At 43.7% G+C, this 16,862-nt stretch overlaps 1 protein-coding gene across 2 annotated transcripts in view; it reads right to left on the bottom strand.

Annotated features, from left to right (window-relative positions):
* LOC308332688 (cdc42 effector protein 4-like) overlaps positions 1 to 16,164 on the bottom strand; it is a 36,258-nt gene extending 20,094 nt beyond the window's left edge. For both annotated transcript variants that reach the window (XM_080788698.1, XM_080788697.1), the window contains exon 1: positions 15,893 to 16,164. The gene's annotated coding sequence lies outside the window, so the exon portion shown is untranslated. The remainder of the gene's footprint in view (positions 1 to 15,892) is intronic.
* Between the last annotated feature and the right edge of the window lie 698 nt (positions 16,165 to 16,862).

The following is a 16,862-nucleotide window of genomic DNA, read 5'->3' on the forward strand; positions in this document are numbered from 1 at the left end:
AGCCACTGGCGCCCATGACAATATGACAAACGTTGCTCAGCACCAGGTGTAATATAGGTGTTATATAAGATATAAGGTTTTTAGTCCGTTGAAAGCTGTAGTTTAACATGGCTGTCCTTTTTTTCCCGCCTCAGAGAAAGAGAAACAGTGAAAGGCAGAGTCAATAAGTCACTCTGCTCTCTTTGTGCCTCTTGCCGCTTGGCAAGAGGGGTAAATAATCGCTGAATCACCGCCAGAGAGATATGCAACGACAGATACCGTTCGGTTTATACTGCCTTTGTTCTAGGAGTGAAGACACTATCGACTGCAACTCCAGGCCGCTCCGAGGCATGTTGCAATTAAACATAAGCACTGACATCATGCCTACACAGCTGCTTTATAGAGCATTAATCAAAGGCATGCGAATAATATGGAAGCATGCCTTGATTATCAGCATGAGTCTAAAAGAATGATGTCACCTGAGCCCAAGGAGGGTCGATCATTCCCCGTACATAAGAAATAATACGTTTAGGGAGTGGAGAGAGAAAAGTCCATATACGATAGATAAGAATGTATAGCAATCGGGCAAGAATGTATTTACCTATAACACAGGCCACAGCTAAACGCACACACACACACACACACACAGGAGGCCTTTTTAAATCGGCGGGAGTCGAGGCCTTTCAATGTAACTTTAAGTGTGCGTGCGCGTGAAGTGTCTGTGTGAAGTGCAGTGTCAACTGCTCAACAGCTTGTGGCCTTTTATCAGTGTACAGCCCAGCCACAACCACACACACACACCCACACACACACACAGACACACACACACACCCACACACACACACACACACACACACACACACACACACACAGACACACAAAACCCCCAGGCTCTCCAACGGCCATAAAGGCCGGAGGCGCTGAAGCCCTTCTCTTCCTCCACTGACAAGATGAGATAATAAAGGCCCACGGCGCTGTAGCTTTAACAACAGAGTGCTGGTCAACAAAACACTCGCTGACTGACAAAAAAGGCCCTGCTGTCTTTCTCTTTGTTGTACTTGTTCTGCTCTCACTGTGGGCTTCCATGGAGCGCTGGTTATCGCTGCCGACCCCCTCGGCTGAGCATGGAGGCTTTCAAGGACCATAGCTGTTAGTTATGATAGTTATATTTGAGTTAGTGTTGTTGCTGTGAATCCTTGTGTCACCCCCCCCCCCCTCTCATTTCAAGGCAGATAGCTCTGTCCACATAGTTAACGAATCACAGTGAAAATAATTTCATAGATTATAATTTTTTTAATAATTGATTAAATCAATTAGTCCGACCATTTATGCCCCGGGCCATTTTATACTTTGGCGTACAGTGGTATTATGCAAATCACCGGTAGGTATTGTGTCTCTGTCGGGTGAAAAGCTCATTATGTCCAGACCAAAACTTTTACTTTTCAGGTTCCAAATTAAAAAAATAGCACAAGTAGAAGATCTACAAGCTCAAACACATTGCTGCTGTGTGATAAAGTACCGTAGTGTTCATTTACAGGGAAAAAATAAATAAATGTAGTAAAAATAGCAGATCTACAAGAACAAATGTTGCAATGTGACACGTTGTGAGATGTAGATAGGCTATTTTTGACGAGAGAAAAAAAAATCTATTCCCTCCCCAAATAAATTATTTGATTAAAGGGGAGTTTTCCCCTTCTGCTGTTCCTACATGTTTGCTCCTGGTTGGGTCCCTGATCTAAATGACCTGCTCAGTATGTAAAGTGTCACAACAAGAGATAACAGGAGTGTGTACAGTACAGTACAGTACAGTACAGTACAGGGCAGGGCAGGCCACACGTTCACACCATCTGACTGGCATGCTGGAATCACAGAAGACACACGTTTAGGAGACGTGTGTCCCGGGTGGCCCGCTACCACAGTACCACCCCTGTCCCGTAACAAGACCTGTTAACGTTATTACACCCTGGCTAAATTTACCAGCACCCACGGGGTGTCTGGTAACTCTGCGTCTGTCTGTCTGTCTGTCTGTCTATACTTGTGAGGGCCAAATGTCCCCATCAGTATAGTACAACTGTCCTCGCCCCCACAAGTCAAATGGGTAATTTTATGGCTATAAACAATAAAGGTAGGCCTGTCCCCGACTAGGAATTTAAATAGTCGAATGTGTTTGGCCAATTGTTGCCTATAGTGGACTAAAATAATTAAAAAATATATTTATTTTTGCATGATTTCACTGAGATTGAGCCATTTTTCGGTAACCTGACTCCACCAGATGGAAGACGCCATGTTTCAATAATAATCATAATAATGATGGATTGCATTTTTAGAGCGCTTTTCTATTCACTACGTGCTTACTCAAAGCGCTTACAATGGTCCATTCATTCATACATACATTGGGAGGTGAAGCGGCGAACAGTCACCACCAGCGTCCACACTTCGCACAATCACACACCAACGGTGGCAACCACTGGAGCCCAATCGCTGAACAAGGCGGGCCCTTTTTTCTTTCAAGCTACTTGGCACTGGCAGGTGATTGGCAGATCCCGCCCGTAGCAGCCACCTATTGGTCCGAGCCACGGCCGTCCTGTCCCAGCCCAGGACGGGGGGCAGCATGGCGGCATGGGATGGCGTAATTGGACACAACAGGCACATCAAAGGGGTTCGTTCCGTGGCTTTGATCCAAGCATGTGGCGTGCTACAAAGCTATAGATTAGATAAATGGCATTCCCCATTCACAAAGTATTATATTCCATCAACCAGTGGATTAATGCAGTGATTCTATTCTCTGTTTTGTGTATGGTTACATAACAAAACGATACATCATGCCACTGACTGTAGTGTGGTGGTGTCTGCATGGTCTTTACGTGCAGGGACACACTGCCCTCTCAGTGTATTCTGGTGTTTTCACTGTTTGTTTTGGTAGGCCAAAACCGTCTAAAACAAACATTGAAAACACCAAATCACAGCGATAAATCTGCACCACCGACCACACTACACTACTGCAGTGGCTGATGACTGCACCAAGAGGGAAATAATGGCGGGTTAAAAATCGTATTTATTTGTAAACACAGAGCAAAGTTACATACTATACCATTATACTTTGCCATAATTTACCTTTTAATTGTGGGGACCCACTGGTACCCCCCCCCCCCCTCAAGGACACCCTGACGCCACTTTGATAACCGCTGGATTGAAAAGCAAAGACAGATGGAGAAATCGAGACCGCCAAACAGTCGATTGAAAGATTTCCTAGATCTGGTGGCGTGGTGGGTGCCTGGCCCCCCTTGTAGGCTGTTAGTCTACTCTGTTCATTCCAATAGAACAAAAGTTCCCAAACCTTTCAGGCTGTGATGACCCCCCAAAAATAATCATATTTGAACTGGAGACCCCCACCACCACCCTGACAAGCACTTGGAATTGTAGGCATTGCATTTAGTTTGACTCAGTTCCACAGATGAATATGGTGAAAATAGCTGAACTACAAGCTCACAGGGCATTGTGAGCTCAAAATGATCTTTGTTCAAGACATGTCTGTGTCATCAACACTCTCTCAGCCACAAGACATAACCGTAATCACAGGACGTTCACCAGATCAATGCAGACAAGCTGAAGTCACGTAGGGAGTCCATTTAGTGTCGAATGACTGTATACCGTGTCATACTAGTGGGGAGGAAGCCTGGGGTTGAGTCTATCTTGGTAATATATCAAAGCTCTTTGATTAAAGTCTTCCGGGGCGGAGGAGGGGAAGGGAGAGGGTATGGTATGGTCTGACAACCCTGCACAGTCTCAAAACAAATTACATCCAAATGAGCTCCAACTGATATTTCACCAAAACACACGGAAGGCAGATGATGACATATGATGACTACATTGGAATCACATCTTAGCAATGGTGGACAGTAACTGTAAAGTATCTCTACTTTACTTGAGATTAGTATCCACACTACATTTCAAAGACAAATATTGTACTTTATACTACATTTCTAGGGAAAGAAAAGTACATCATCGGGGCGCCTGCTGGCCTAGTAGTCCAGACACATGCCACATATAGGATCTGGCCTGACAGTGAGTCCCTCACTCTCCCTCTTTCCTGTCTGTCTTCACTGTAACTATCAATAAAAGGCACAAAAGCCAAAAACAAATTAAAAAAAAGAAAAGTACATCATTATGAATGACCCAATTGAGCCCTATTTCAACATCAGAATCTCATTGATGCATATAATGTGAGACCTGTGAATCTGGCCGGCCTGCGACTTCTGAAGCGAAATGATAAACATGTGGCTTATACTGGAATCAAAGTGCCGCCTTGATTTGACACAGGAAAGTCCCTCTTCACAAGTTCACTGCCATTATTCATCTTTCTGGAGTGTTTGTACTTTAGTTATCCCTCTAACTGTGTGCCTGTGTGTGTGTGTGTGTGTGTGTGTGTGTGTGTGTGTGTGTGTGTGTGTGTGTGTGTGTGGCTATGTGGGTTGGTCTTGGCGACGAAGCAGAGAATTTCGAGTTCCTGGAAATGTCGAGTGGTTTTGGATTTACGAAGACGGGAGCAATTCTCATAAGATGAGCAGCACAGCACGCAAGATCATCGTAAACCTGGTGTTTACGAGTGTATGTGTGTGTGCGTCCGTGCAATGTGTGCATGAGTGTGTTGTATGTGCACAAATACATGGAGCAACAAGGTAATGATACCAAAGTCCATCAACTGCTCTACACATTGCTCATAAAATTCAGTTGGACTCTGAGAGAGTACAAATGCAACCAAATGGAAATGGAAACCAAATTAACACCGGAAGATTCTACTGTGTACTGCCCCGTGTCGCTGTCAGATGGGGCGTGTACGGGTTAAAAAAGGTCATCAGGACGATCTGGCCCACTTCCCTGACACGACATACACACACAGCTCCCGACGGGCTGAAGACAAAGCCAAGCGGAACGGAAGGTCCAACAGAAGAATCACACACAGATCACGACTGTGGGGAATTAACAACAGCAACAAGAAACAATGAATGCACTCACTGGAAACGACAGAAGCCAAGAAGACCTCCTTCTGACACACCCTAAAGCTACCAGCATACACACACACACACACACACACGTAACCTACACTGTGAAATCAGCGCTTCGCTCACTAGCCCATTCGGTTCCAGGTTGTATAACCTCCTGAGTTACATTACACTCAGACAGTGCACGTGTATATTCTGCACAGAAACTGGCCTATATGGCAGGTATAGCGTCAACGCCCTACACTTAATACAACCAGACAAAAGGGACAGAGATATTTATCTATCAAAGTATTGTTACAAGTGGACCACCGCCGCCCCCCCTGGGCTGGATTAAAACTATTATGTCCTGTTGGAGAGCAGGAAGGCCATGAATAACGCCTTTGTGTTCACATGGGTCACACGGTACAAAAAGGAACAGAGATATGGATCTTTCATTAGGGATGCACCAATTAATAGTACATGTATGCACGGGGATATCTGAGCGTACTGGCCTGGCGTGTTGTTGTGCTACTGCTGCTGCCACCGGTGTAGCCGCAAATGAGACCAGATGACATTCAGCGGCGCCGGTGGCATGATGTTGATCTGATGTCTCATCAATCTATAATATAGATCATGTAACTGTAGATTCTATATATGATTGAATGTGTGCTCATTAAAAGTGAGGCTATAGTGAACGTGAAGGGCAAGATTGTTATTGTATTCCCTCCTGTCACAAAAAAAGGAATGAACAACACAAAACAAAACATTATGGCATCAGCTATTACCCAGATTATAATTTAAAAAATCAGTATTGGCACAGAATACCCCAATCGGTGCATCCCCATCTCTCCTAACCCATACCTCAACTCCCCACCAAATCGACCTTAACATATAGATTCCCAGTTGGAATTATGATCTCTCTGGCACAGTCAGAGAAGAGGTGGCATCTTATAACCCCCCCGTCCTCCCCACCCCGTTCCCCTTTTGTTGTCAACTCAGCGTCTGCGGTCCAGAGAGGGACCACCTGTTTTGTGTGCGTGTCCATACGGAGCCAGAGAACAATGAGCGTCCGCCACACTGTGAAAAGAGCAGAGCACCACAGCGGGCCTGACCCGACCCAGCTGCACTGCGCGTGTTTTCCACTGCATGCATGTGACGGTGCATTTATTTGTTATTTAAGTAAAAGTAGCGATGCCACAATATACACATAATCCGGTATTCATAATCTGTACAAAGGTATTACAAAAATATGCTTGCAGTAACAAAGTAAAAGCACTCAAATTGTTATAAAATTGTTCAAAACAAAAGTGTGAATGTAGAGTAGAAAGTAGAAAGTGAAATATTTGTTTCTGAGATGTAGTGGAGTAGAAGTATATAGTATCGTATAGTATAGTCATTTCAAAATAAAATTGTCCAAACATTCTCAGATTCACATTCAAAAGTAGCAAAAATAGCAGATTTACAAGCTCAAAACATGTCGCTTCTGGCCACGTTTCCAGCTTGTGGATCCGCTACTTTTGTGTGACGCTGTAGTAGTATGATCAAGTAGGGCATTAATTTACACCTCAAAAAAACGCTAAAATATAATATGGAGATGTGAGGTTTCTTCCTGACAGCAACAATATACTTAATTACTCGCCACCCCACCGCTGGGGCGCGAGGGCCTGTTGTCAGAGCAACGGTATGGGTTGGAGGAGGAGGAGGGGGAGGGGAGGGAGGGTTTAATGGAATCATACTTAGTTAATGCTTAACCGTGTTTTCAACAGAAGCTTGAATCAGTGCTGTCACGGACCACAGAGCAGGGAGGGGGGAGGGGGGGACCTATTGAACTTGGCCGTTGGGTTTTAATAAAAAAGGAGTCTGCTACCAGGAAGACTAGAAGGTCCGCTCCGCTGCCTCCTATATTAAAATCACTTTCGTTAAAGGCTTTAGGTCAAATAAAACAGCCCATGAATCGGATGGGATTATTACCACAGCAAGCATCCCAATCTTCTACAATGATACGTACATTTTTTTATACTTACGTTAGTGTTGCACACACAAAATAACTGATCTACTTGACTGAATATATATATATATATATATATATATATATATATAAACGTGTCGCATCACGACCATAGACTGTAAAAGATCACCTCAAAACCCTGTCCGCCTGGGCAAAACACTTGGGACAGAGTGAGTCTCTGTCTGGCACAGCACAGAATGATCCAAGTATGACCATGAAATCAAGGGCGAGGTGTTTTCTGAGGAAGCACTTTCTCACCACAGACAGTGTGACTCAGTCATTCATACAGAAGGTTGAAACAACAGCACAGCAGTGACACACCACAACGTGTTGGTGTATCCGGGGCTACCACAAAAGATGACAACAAAAGCCAGATTCCAGATTCCAGACACGCAGACAGTGACAGAGGCTTGGCTAGGGGGGGACAGGTGTGTCACAGTGACAGAGGCATGACTAGGGGGGACAGGTGTGTAACAGTGACAGAGGCTTGACAGAGGCTTGGGAGGGGGGGGGGGAGCAGGTGTGTCAGTTTCAGCTCAGCTGACGGAGTTGGGAACGTGGTTCACTGGTGAATTTATGTCCAACAGAAACCAAAGCGAGGTTGATGTTCTCAACCTTCCGGAATGCAATGATCCTGCCCTCTTTTAGTGTCTTCAGCTTGTGTGTGTGTTTCTCATGATAGTGATGAGGAGTTAAGTTAGTTATCTAAACCGGTTTCACAACTCTAAAGCAACACCAACAACAACATGCGGCCATAAACAAGGGAGGGTTACTTACGCCACAAAAGCTATTACGAGCTTTACATGATAAAGCATACAGTTAATCTGCCAATGTGCTTATTTGTTCTTATTCAGAATCATAACAATGCCCAAAATAAAGGGAGTCTACTGCCTAAACGTAGGCAGGTCAGGTGCGTCATATATCGCAGAATGTAGAGAGGACAATTGAAATCTATTTTGTTTAAGATGCAAATTGCAAAGTGCACAAGACTGCATGATAACATTAAAACACAGATCTCCGTCCATGGCAGAGTGAACTGATTGATTTGAAAAGACAGAGTGTGTTAAAAACTAGTGGAAATAGCAGATCGGCTATTTTCCCTACTTTGGGTCCCTGGGGACCCAAAGTCTTTTGGGTCTCGACTCGAGCCAAAACGCTTGTGAACCACTGTGTTATGGGGTCAGGCAGGGCTGGCAAGCACATGCAACAGTCAGGAAAGGAGATACGATGTGGGGCCAGGGCCATTACAAACTGTTGTCCATGGCACTGGGGCCAGAGCCATGACAAACTGTCGTCCAAGGCATGGTTCCGGGCATGTAAGAGGCTCCACTAAGGTTTCACTTTGGGTAATAGAGTTACAGCGACGACTCAATCTGGAGTACTGACAAGACTTTCCAGGGGGTTACGGTTAGCAACAGTTGCCAGATTCTGCAAGAGAAATAAGCAACCATGTCTACGAAAACAAAACATGCCCAAAAGAAGCGACTTATAGGCCAGTAAGGCCACATGATCACTTTAAAGCTATATGCATCAGCTATTTTAAAGTAGCCTACAACGAATCGTAAAGTGTTGTGAGATTCTAGATCTGCCATTTTCCAAAGAATCTTAAAAAGCTAAATGTGAAATATTTTGAAAACACTTTAACAACCCTGACACAAAACGTTTTCAGAATGGGGATATGAGGACAATTACATGAAAACGGACACACACACACACAAACACAGTAGCTGCGTATTGGAGTGACTTAGCACCGCTCAAAAAAGTGAGCTCAAATAAGCAACTACACTTTAGACAAGCCCAAAAAAGCTAAACCAATATTTACAAGCAACTTTACGGAAATAAGCAGACATGGCAACACTGAGCAGACTCTACTTTCTCCGGAGAATTAAAGTAAGTCTGTTGAAAATGTGTAGCCTCTCTTATGCCATCAGAACTACTTCAACTGTTCCAGAATTGAACTCTTGTCGGCACGTTTCTAATCATTTTTTTCCCCCTGTGAAGTCTGGTTGCGTTTTGCTTTTCATGCAGGGACGGTTCAAAGAGAGAAACAACACACAGCCTTATCCGCAGGGCGATTCATCTTCGGTTCAAAGGCGTGAGGCAAGCAGCTACTCAGCTAGCGGCAGGCTTCCCCCCTTTCAAGAAGGAAAGGAGGGTAAGGGAGGCTCCTGTATTTTTTTTGTCTGAGACAAAACATCTCTGAATCCCAGGAGAGTTCACTGTGATCCATTTACGCTGTCCAAGAACAACAGCTGAGAATGTGAAACATCCATCAAGCCAAACATTGTCTACACTTTTTTTCATGTCAAGAACCCCTCAAAATTGATACATAACATATTGGCCCGCCTTCTGTAAAGATATACCAGGGCAGGTACCCCATATAAGAAGAATTTTCACAGCTATAGCATTTAAAGTAGTAGATTCTTTTTGTTTTCATCGTATTCCTAAACAAACTTGTATGACCGGCGGAGACTAAAGGATTCTCCTACTGAGCCTCCTATTGGTTTAGGAATGGGACAAAAACAATCTCCATGAATTCTAGGCTTCGTGTGGTATGTAATTGATAGAAAATCAGAGACATTTTTTAGGTGAACTACTGCTTTAATTAGGACCCCCGGACCTCCCATTCCATACCCTTTTAACTCTGAGAGAGTGTACAATTCATACATTTGTACACTCTCAGTTACAGAGGGGTCTAATAGTGGGTATGCACATGCATAGTGAATTGCAAATCGAGTGGCAAAGTGAATTTAACGTTGTTTAGCGTTTTTTAATGTAATCATGGATGTAATAATAATAGGACTTTTCTGTGTGGATGTCTGGGCTGTCAAGGACAGAAAGTAGTTTTTTGCCACTTAGCAGGCGTTACCGCATAGCTTCCTGGTATGATGATGATGTCACGCGCATACCCTCTATTGGTTAATAGATAACTATCAATCATTTGACTGGGGGACCCCCGGCCCGGACCCCACTTTGAGCACCACTGGTCTTCTGCCACGGACTCTAACCTCTTTAAGTAGACTGATAACCTGAAGATTGTCTTCCATCTAAAAATACATATCTTGTGGTTTAAGACGTGACGGATGAGCTCAGCGTAGCGTGTCACTGTGGTGTCAAAGGTCGGCCTTTTTGAACTGTGACTATGTGAGATCAATGTGTCTTTAACTGACAACGACAACATGCTGTGATGACCTATGATCAGTAATACAACATTGTGGCTACATAAACTCAAAACAACGCCGTTATGATTGGTGGCACAGTGGTTAGCGATGGCACCTCTAGCCAAGAAGGTCCTGGGTTTAAGTTAACCACTTCAATCACAAACAAATTCTAAATGATTTTGAAAATAGCCAGTCATCGGGCCTAGTTTGAGGGCACCTGAGAATGGCTTCCCACTGTCCTTATGAAAGCTGAGGATATGTGCAAACATAATGACGTGTACAGTACAGTACAGTACATGTCATACGTTATTTTCAGCTGGGTTTCATTATGAAATAGGATTCTACTTTGTCAGAGTGTTTTGAATGAATTATGTCAATTCAAGTCAGCTGTTCGTATTTTTGTTCGTCGCAGATTTTTAAACGTGTCATCATTTCACGCAGGTGGGTGGAGATCATTACCCAATAAATACCCAGAACCTTCGAGGGAGGTGTTCTTACACATTATTTAATAAATACCCAGAACCTTCGAGGGAGGTGTTCTTACACATTATTTAATAAATACCCAGAACCTTCGAGGGAGGTGTTCTTACACATTATTTAATAAATACACAGAACCTTAGAGGGAGGTGTTCTTACACATTATTTAATAAATACACAGAACCTTAGAGGGAGGTGTTCTTACACATTATTTAATAAATACCCAGAACCTTCGAGGGAGGTGTTCTTACACATTATTTCAGCTATAGGTCGGACAAGCCCTCATAATAATGGAAGGATTGGATTCCAGTAAAAACAAATGCCCTTCAATATCTATTACCCTTTGTGAGGACGGTCATAATAAGAGTTAGCAGTCTCCCTCGGGGCCAGAGGACTAAATGCCAAGACTCTCTGCTGCTATCGTTCCATCACAACAGTACAGTGGCCTATATGGAGCCATGGGATAAAGGTGGGTGGACTGCAGAGTCCGCAAAACAACGTACATTCTGGGCATTTCCTGCAGCCTGAGAAGCAAGGGCACACGACTTATATAGAGAGACACATTTTGCTCCCCCACTCTCACTCCCTCTGAGGCAGATTCTAGGGAAATGACCTCAGAGCATTCGAACCCGGGCAGGTAGCCAGCAGTGTCCTCACTGTGCTGAGTGGAGAGAATGATGCTGATCCTCCTCTATAGCAGTGGCTCCCAAACCGGGGGTCCCTGAATAGTTATTTTGGGGGTCCCCCCAAATGATTAAGTGTAATTTGCAACATTATTTTCTCACTCAGTCTGCAGTAAACAAAGCAGCATAATGTATAAGTGTGCGTTGTACTGTATGTCCACATTTCAAAAGTTACAATTTAATGACCTTTAAGACCTTTTTTATACCAAATTGTCACAAATTACTTTCAACAAGAGGCACTGTGAGCTTGTAGTTCGGCTATTTTCACAATATTTTTATCTTTGGAACTGAGTCAAACTAAATGTATAGTTTGCTTGTCAGGGTGGGGGTACCCAGTTCAAATATGATTATTGTGGCGGGGGGTGATGATAAGCCAATGACATAAGAAAAACAATTATTGATTATTCAATTATCCAAATTGAGTCTGTTAATCTCCGACTCTAAATGGTTTGCAACCCCCAACAAACAGCTTCACAGAGTGGGTGGGTGGGGGGTTGTGCACCCTCTGCTCTGACAACAGTCTGGAAGACACAATAAATATATAAATAAATCTGCTGAAAATACAAGCTACCACTAACACAAAAATTAAACACAACACGAGGAACCCTGACAAAGGGACGGAGGCTTCACGCGTGTGTGTGATGTCGTGTGAATGCACTCCCTCTACCACCATGGGACCATCTGCTAGGCGTGCTAATGGTCAGGCTGACCTAATAGCATTAAATCTCCCTGCCTGGCCACTGTCTGGTCACTGCGTGCTGCAGTGTCCCTTCCTCCTGTGCTTCTGTATGGGGCCCCTTGCTGTGTTACACTCAGTTGTGAGGCAGTGTCTCGTACAAAACAGATCTGCAAGCTCATAGCGTCAGTGTGTTGTGAGCTGCAGTGAGTGCACAGCATTGCACGCACAGAGTAATATTGGTTTCCGTCTCACCGAAAATATCAAATGCTGAACATGGAAGCTTCTAAGACTGCATAGTAAGTAAAGCCTTGCCAAGCCATAATTATGGCCCATAGGGGCAGGAGCCTATCTCCTGATTATGTAGTGTGAGGCAGCTTGATCAACCCCTGGACATGATGTACAAGACAAGTACATTCCCTGGACATGATGCTAGTATGTCACAGGGACCCCCAATCAAACCCTTGATGCTGAGTGCCAAGCAGGGAGGCACTGGGTCCACTTTTTATAGTATGACCCAGCCAGGGTCAGAGTGGACACAGCCTGCACAGCCCTCATGCAACACACTTACACTATGAAGGCTAAGCGTAACTTCTGTGACAGTGTTTGGTTTATGTGCTTTCATTATAACCAGAACTGTCCCTGAAGGGGGAGGTAAGTTATCAAAAAGGTGGATATAGCTGATCCAACGTGTCACGTTACGTACAAACAATTCAAAGTTTAAGTTCTGAGTTCATGGTTCCCAGAACTCAATCAGTTCTCAGAACAACCTCGAAAACTTGAAACAGAGCTGTAGCGTATCATGGAAACACATCCACGACACGGTTCACTTGGTTCTCGTAGTCAAAAAGAGTCACATAAGACTGCACAGGACCCCACTCAAACACACACTATATCACACTCTCTATATGCGCACACTAGAGGTTTAGGCGTGCTACAGGACCCCCTTGGTGTCAGAGGGCAAGAGTCAGTTCACTGCCTGCAGGGCCAAAACAAACCGCAGCTCATTTGTCAAGACGTCCACTCACGTTTGTCCTGGCTAACGGTTTTTACAAGGAGGCGGGGGTTGTTGTTTACAGAACATAATGAACAATAAACTCAGGGTCCCCTGCCGATGTTTATTGTCGACATAGTTAAAATCAGCGCTCACTTAAGTGTGATTTATTTAACGCTAATAGGCAGGCCTATTAACAGCCAAGGCACTAGACTACAGTAAACCGCTCCAGTTGAGAAAGACAGGGGGAGAGAGAGACAGATAGAAAGAGAGGGGGAGAGAGAGACAGATAGAAAGAGAGGGGAGAGAGAGACAGATAGAAAGAGAGGGGGAGAGAGAGACAGATAGAAAGAGAGGGGGGAGAGAGACAGATAGAAAGAGAGGGGGAGAGAGAGACAGATAGAAAGAGAGGGGAGAGAGAGACAGATAGAAAGAGAGGGGGAGAGAGAGACAGATAGAAAGAGAGGGGGAGAGAGAGACAGATAGAAAGAGAGTCAGTAAACGACTCAATTTCAATTTGCAGGGAGTAAAAAGTGGGTGAAATTATTTGGCTACATCACAAGCTCCCATCATTTTCCGTCTTCAAGAAAGAATAGAAAAATAATAGATAATGAATGAAAACAAAGACAGAGAAAGGAAAAGAAAGAAGGGAGTAGTAAGAGAAGAGTAGTTAATCGTGGTACTAACTCCCCTACAGTTTGTTTGTACAGATTTCCAGAACAGTTAACAGACTGAGTATGTATGTATGTGGCTTTGGTAACTTGTTATGTAACTCAGTCACAGTGTAGACACTTTTAATGCCAGACCCATCTGCCCTACCCTGATTAAACCATTCATGCTGTCAGAGAGAGAGAGCTGCCTAAAAGCACCAACCTGGAACCCCATCTGGAAATATATTAGTGAAATGGAGACTAACTGGTCTACTTTATAGGCCAATTCACAGCTCACAACTACAAAACTCATGCAACCAGTTGGCCATTCCTTCTACCTCACATGAGACAGTAGTTCTTCTTACACGTTTTATTAGTTTCAAACTTCAAAGACCCCCATGTGTACAAATTGAGCCTTATGGGTCCATTTGGTTCCATGTGATGTGTACTCTCTCAGTGAAGACTATAAAACAACAAAAAGGCTTACACACTGAAAGACAAAAAAAGGTGACACTGTGAAATAAAGTGACAGTGAGAGTGGACACCTCAGTTCTCACAGACATCATCAACACTCTCAGGGTTCCAGAACTGCAAGGGTCCTTTTGGAACCCCCTCAAGGGTCCCTGGACCGGACCCCACATTGGGAAACCACTTACAGTAGACTAAAAATAGCATAACTTTCTCTGGTGGACAAAGCAGAAAGAATCTCCTGTTTCTGTCTAAACAGTCGGAGTAAACATGCTGACGATTGCAAACAACAACCTTGAGATGTTGGCCGTGACATCTAGCCACACATTCAACTACAGCGAACACACTCACTGATACAAATCTACAAACAAAGAACCAGTGGTCAATACATGATAATTCTATTCCACATTTCTCCACTACATCTCAGAGGATTCTTGTACTTTGGACTCCTAATACAATTATTTGAAAAGGTGAGTTACTACGTAAGTACGTATTACTTATACTACTTACAGATACATTATTTATTATTATAACAAAACATACATTTGGCTATTCGTAAACAAGCCGATCTGCAAGCTCACGACCCATGATATATCGCCAGATTCCCCAGTGGGATGTGAGCTTGTAGATCTTCGAAAAGAGAAATTGAACATTCATAATGCATTTTCCTCACAAGTACATTTTTACACCAAAACTTTTGCTCTTTTAGTCAAGTAAAGATAGCCTGATGAAGGCTGCATAGGCCGAAACGTTGCTGTTTCCCTATTAAAGTTGGTTCACTGCATTTGAAGACAGTGTGCAGGTGTTAGCTCTTTTAACTTTAAGATGTTAAAATCTGAGCACTTCTTCTACCACAGCGAAGAACCAGCTAATACATACAGTAATAGTACTTAAAGATGCCTGCCAGCGCTTCAAGCATGCAGCCATGCACAGCAGGTTAGGTCACCCAAGTGGAAGCACATTGAGCATGACCCGGCCTCAACCCACTGGGGTCCAGCCCGGGGGACACCCCAATGGGAGCCTTCAGGGGGCCCCCTGAATTGAACTCAATACATAATTAGAACTAGGAAAAATAATTAGATCTATTTGATCCCACACAGGGGAAATCCAGCTTCACCCGTCCCATGCCCATGTGGGCAGACTTGAGTGCAGGGGTAGAAGTGGGCAGTTAGCCCTGGGTTAGGTGTCTTGCTCAAGAAAGGACACCCCGGAGGAATCGATCCTGGGACCTTCATGCTTCCCACGAGGGATCTCTACTGACTCTACCCCAATCAGCTAGGCATTGAAATTGCTACAACAATAACTTCTCCCTAGGCTATTCTATCAAGGACGTTTCTGTAGTATCACCATTAGGAAATTGTCTAGTTATTCGTTAGACAACTGAATTCAATTCAAACCATCGGAACCACCACATAAATAAAATTTTACACTGAAAAGGAGAAAAAAAAGGCATCAAACTTAATGGAACCAAATGGACCACTCCCGGGTCCATTTGGTTCCATTTTGTACCCTCTCGGTGTTAAATTAACTTGTTTTTCCTCATGAATCATCCATAATAAATAACACAGGGCAGACTTGACATTCAAATGAGATGCAGATTGTCGCTTTACTACTTCATCCCTATTGTCTGAAGTTCCGCCCATTATTTCCATACAGGAGCTACCTGAAAGTTTCCTTGTATCTAAAACAACGTTCACTTACTTCACTATAATAATAACGGCAATAACTCCTTTATTTATGTCGTCTAAAAGAAGGCAAACCCAGAAAGAAAGAAAAGAGAGAGACATAATAATGTGATAATAGCAGAACGTTACCTTATTATAATGGAGGGACGGGAGGGAATATTATTCCTTGTTGTTTGGTGATTAAGTTTCAGGCTAAAAAAAACAATAATCCTCTGAAACTGGAAATTCCTCAAAACGCCGAAGCGGAAAAAACCTCCGTGTAAAAAGCTGTGGTGTAGCGAAGTGTCCGGTTGTTAAATTCACTCATAAACCTTGTTATATTTCCCACAGAAAGCAGTTATATTCATATTGAACAGAGCTCTCTGCTCTGTGTTCGTTCATGCGTCCGTCCGTCAAGTTTGCTGCTGGGCGCCTGTGAGTGGCGGCGCGCACGGCGCGCGTACCCGCGTCGGTTCCCGCGAGAGCATCCCCCCGCCCCCCACCCCCCGTTTAAAGGGACAGTCTACCATTCTTTAGTTTCCCCAAGTCATTGATTGATTGATTGATTGAAATATTTATTAACCCGAATATAAACAAGACCGCTTTATTTTGGTGCTATCCTTTTAGACCCAGTGTCTGACTACTCTGTATACTGTTTACATTTCTATCTAATTTAATCAATCAAACCAAATTGAGGAATAGATAATGGCGTCTGAAAAACATTAGTTCTCAAAGTGAGGTCTGCATGGGGACCCCCTGGCAGGGGTCCTTGAAGGGGGTTCCAGGGGGTCCCCAGCAATATTAGTGAATACAGCGTCACTTTTAGTTTAACCAATTTAACCCTATACATTGACTATTGGAAAATAGCAGCTCTACAAGCTCACACTGTCGTGACGAGACATGAGCTTGTAGGAGGGGTCTCCGGCACTAAACCTTTTCAGATGGGGATCCGATCCTTGACCAAATATATACATTTGTATATACATTCTGGGGTGAAAAGGTTTTCTCAATACATATAGTTGAGGGATACAGTTCTAAATAATGCATTCTAAGTGGGCTGAAAGTTGTAACCGGTGAAATAATAGTGAAATTACACTGTTCCACATTTTGCTATGGATGT

The sequence above is a fragment of the Protomyctophum bolini genome (assembly GCF_963924005.1).
Source record: "Protomyctophum bolini genome assembly, chromosome: 18".
In the NCBI taxonomy this organism is placed as follows: Eukaryota; Metazoa; Chordata; class Actinopteri; order Myctophiformes; family Myctophidae; genus Protomyctophum; species Protomyctophum bolini.